This window comes from Cebus imitator, unplaced genomic scaffold (assembly GCF_001604975.1).
Source record: "Cebus imitator isolate Cc_AM_T3 unplaced genomic scaffold, Cebus_imitator-1.0 Scaffold141, whole genome shotgun sequence".
In the NCBI taxonomy this organism is placed as follows: domain Eukaryota; kingdom Metazoa; phylum Chordata; class Mammalia; order Primates; family Cebidae; genus Cebus; species Cebus imitator.
The window spans coordinates 469,777-474,356 of record NW_016107456.1 but is presented as its reverse complement, the minus strand read 5'-3'; the positions used below and the strand labels follow the sequence as shown (position 1 = coordinate 474,356).

Below are 4,580 nucleotides of genomic sequence, written 5' to 3'. Positions count from 1 at the left end.
CTCCAGGCTGGGCAACAAGAGCGAAACTCCATCTCAAAAAAAAAAAAAAAAAAAATTTTTTTTGCTCCTATCTAACCGAAATTTTGTAGCCTTTGACAAAAATCTGCCCAAACTCCCCTGACCGTAGACCCCAGAAACTACCATTCTACACTTTGCTTCTGAGTTCCACCTTTTAATATTTCACAAATAAGTGAAATCATGCTGTATTTGTCTTTCTGTTCCTGGCTTATTTCACTTAATATAATGTCATCTATGTTCATCTATTATGCCAGCAATGACAGAATTTCCTTCTTTATAATGTTAAATAGTATTCGATGTGTCTATATACCACATTGTATTTATCCATACTTAGATTCTTCGATTCACTCATACATTAATAGACACTTAGGTTAATTCCATTTCTTGGCTATTTTAAATAACGCTACAATGAACAAAGAAGTGCCGATATCTCTTTGACATTCTGATTTCAGTTCCTTTGACTATATTCCCAGATGTAGAATTGCTGATTCATAATGATGGTTCTATTTTTATTTTTTAAATAATCCTCTGTGCTGTTCTATGAAATAGCTGTACTAATTTTCATCCTTGCACATTTTCACCAACAATGAGAAAGGGTTTCCTTTTCTCCAGATAATTGCTAATACTTAATATCTTTGGTGTGTTTTTCCTTCAGAATACCATATGTTTGGCACTAACCAATTTGCTAGTGACTATGGCTATTTGGAGTGATTTCATTAGTTAATCTTCAGTCCTTTTTAAATAGCCATATTAACAGGTGTGAGATTATAATTCATTGTGGTTTTAATTTGCATTTCCCCAGTGATCAGTGACGTTGATCATTTTTTCAAATACCTCTTGGCCACTGACATATCTTCTTTTGATAGTTGTGCCTATTTTGATAGGCACATTTTAAATCAGGTTATTTGTTTTCTTGCTAGTGAGTTGAGTTACTTGCATATTTTGAATATTAACCCCTTATCAGTTCAATGGTTTGTGAATAGTTTCCCCTATCCCATAGGTTGTTTCTTAATTACATTGGTTGTTTTTTATGCTGTGCGGGAGACCTCATTTTGCTATAATACTGTTTGTGTATTTTGCTTTTTTACTTGTGTTTTTGGAGTAATGTCCAAAAATTTATTGCCCAAACCAGTTTTATAAAATTTTCTGTTTGTATTTTCTCCTCTGAGCTTTACAGTTCTAGGTTATATTTTAAGTATTTAATCCATTTTGAGATAATTTTTGTATATGGTGTGAGATAGGTGTATATTTCTATTCTTCTGCATGTAGATATGCAGTTTTCCCAACAGCATTTGTGAAAGAGATTGCTCTTTTCCACTTGTATGTTCTTGACATCATTGTCAAAAAATTAATGGGCAGTAAATACATGAACCTATTTCTGGGGCCTCTGTTCTGTTCCACTTGTCTGTTTGTCTCTTTCTATGCTAATACCATGCTGAATTGGTCACTATAGATTTGTGGTACATTTTGAATTCAGGTATTGTGATGCTTCCAGCTTTGTTTTTTGTTTGTTTGTTTGTTTGTTTTTGTTTTTGTTTTTTGCTCAAGATTGCTTTGGCTATTTGAAATCTAAATAAATAAATAAAACTAAAAAGTTCAAAAATTTTTTTTAATTTCTGTGAAAATATATTATTGTAGATTTAACAGGAATTACATTGGATGTGTTGATTTATTTAATAGTATAGACATTTTAACAATAGTAATTCTTCGAATGCATGAAAAGGGGCCATCATTCTATTTATTTGTATCTTCTTCAATTTCTTTTATCAGTATTTTATAGTTTTCAGTGTACATATCTTTCACCTCCTTGGTTAAATTTACTTCTGAATGGGCTTTTGTCTTACAAGTATTGTAAACGGAATTAAAAAAAAAATTTTAAGATAGTTCATTTGTAGTGTATAGAAATAGTACTGACGTTTGTATGTTGACTTTGTATTCTGCAACTTTAATAAATTTCTTTATTATATTTAACAGTTTTTTGTTGAAATCTTTAGAGTTTTCTATTTATATGATGATGCCATCTGCAAACAAGGTCAATTTAACTTTTTCCTTTCCTGTTTGGATGCTTGTATATCTTTCCCTTGCCTAATTGCTTTGTCTAGGACTCCCAGCACTATGTTAAATAGAAGTGGTGAGAGTGGACATCCTTGTCTTATCCATGATCTTACAGAAAAGGTTTTTGACTTTTCACCATTGAATATGATGTTATCTGTGGGCTTGTCATATATAACTGTTTTTGTGATAAGATACTATCCTTCTATCACTATGTTATTGAGAGTTTTTAGCATGAAAGAATGTTGAATTGTGTCAAATGCTTTTCTCATATCTATTAAGATGACAGATATAATTTTTATCTTTCAATCTGTTGTGGCATATTACTTTTATTAATTTGTATCTGTTGAATTATCCTTGCATCTCAAGAAAAAATGACACTTAATCATGTTGAATGATCCTTTTAATGTGCTGCTTAATTTGATTTACTAGTATTTTTTGAGGATTGTTGCATCTATTTTTTTTAGGGATATTGGCCTATAGTTTCTTTTCTTGTAGTGTCTTTGTCTAGCTTTGGTATTAGGATAATGATAGACTAAGAATTAAAAGAGAAGACACAAATAAATAAAATCATAAATGAAAGCAAAGATATTGTAACTGAAATCACAGAAGTACAAAAGATTCCAAGAGTCTAATGGGAACAATTATACACTGAAGGTTGGATAACTTGGAAGAAATAGATATATTCCTGGGAACATACAACCAACCAAAACTGAATCGTGAAGAATAGAAGATCTGAACAGAGCAGTAATGTGTAAAAACATTGAATCAGTAATAAAAAGCCTCTCATCAAAATACAGCCCAAAACTTTCATATTGAATTTTAACAAACAATTAGAGAAGAACTAACACTATTTCTTCTCAAGATCTTCCAAAAAATTGTAGAGGAGAGAATAATAAAAACTCATTTTATCTTTATCTAATTTTTGCAATCAGTTTGCTTATATAATATTAGGAATTTTGTCTCCAGCTTCATAAAGTATGTTGATGTATGTTTTATTTTTCTAATCATTTCTTTGTCTGGTATTTTTATCAACGTAATGTTGACTTCATACAAGATTTGCAAAGTCCTCTTCCATCTATGGAAGAGATTACATGTAATGGTTATTTTTTCTTCTGAAATGCATCTTAAGTATTGTCCTGTAAAATTATCTGGGCCTGAAACTTTATGTTTTGTAAATTTTATATTTGGTAACGTTATATTTTTGTAATGCTTTTAACTTTAAATTCAAGACTATTTGTGTTATCTATCTTTTCTTGTGTGAGCTTCAGTAGTCTCTATTTTAAGAATGATTACATTTCATCTAAGTTTTCAAATGTGTTACATAACATGGCTTGTGGTGTCCCACTTTTATTCTTGTAGTAGTTTTGGAATCACTAGTAATATTCCTTGTTTAATTTTGATGCTGGTCATATCTCTCTGCCTTTATTTGGCTTCTAGATCTTTTACTTATTGTCTTTTATCCAAAAAACAAAAGCAAAAAAGGTTATGTTTTATTTGAGTGTATATTTAATGTTTCATTTTTAAAAAATTCTCCGGAGGAATGATCTGGGAAAAAATTTGGAAATATGTAAATAGGTAATGAACAATAATGAATAATAACATAATAAAAGTTGTATAGACTTTTTGTATAGTTTTTAAAATGCTTTTTAAGTGTGTGTTTTCATTTTCTACAAAATGCTTTATATTTATTTATACGATCAAATACCAACAGGTCAGTAATACCAATAAGAAAAGAAAACTACAAACTTTAAGGTGTGAGCTCACAGAAGTATTGCCAGAACCTGAAACTCCATGAATTTATAGTAAAACTTTCGATTCAATTTGTCTTTCTCTGAAAGAGCAAATGTTACACAATAAACAGAAATAGGTTTAGGACAAACTATACATGGGATTGCATTCTAATTAACTACACAGAAGATTAAAATATAGTCATGAGAAACATAGTTGGTCAAAACTGAGAATACAATTAATTGTGAGCCAAAATAATAGAATATAAAAATGCAAAAAGGCATCACTTTATAATTAGTTGCAATAATGGCTGTGGAGGCTATACTTCATGTACTTTCCCCCCAGAAACCTCTCCAGGTTCTCTTGGTAAGGATCTGAGAAAGATCTCCTAGCAATGCTGACAAGGAATGGGGAAAAATTAGTCATTATGAAGCCCTTAAGATATTTCTTTAACACGTCTACTGTCCAGGAGGAAAGACATAACGAAAGAACAATACTAAAAATTTATTCCCAGTGGGAAGATACGTGCTTCTCACTTCAACACCTTTAGCCTTTCTGCCTCGCCTAAGAAGGAAAAAAAAAAAAATCAAAACCAAAGTACAAAGCATGGTCAATAGGGAAGAGAGTGCTAAAGAAACTGACAGGGAATTTGGCCAGAGAAGGGAGTAGAGGTAACAATAACAACAATAATTAATTAATTAATTAAAAAAATGTATACCCAAATAGAGGACAAGAAACACTTGTAAAGGCCGTGTTCCCAAAACACAGTTCCAGTTAGA

The 4,580-nt window shown here is 30.8% G+C and overlaps 1 non-coding gene across 1 annotated transcript; it reads right to left on the bottom strand.

The window, feature by feature from the left end:
• Positions 1-667: 667 nt before the first annotated feature.
• LOC119473243 lies at positions 668-740 on the bottom strand. Its single transcript, XR_005202442.1, has one exon. It is a non-coding gene; the product is annotated as a small nucleolar RNA SNORD65 (small nucleolar RNA).
• Positions 741-4,580: the final 3,840 nt, after the last annotated feature.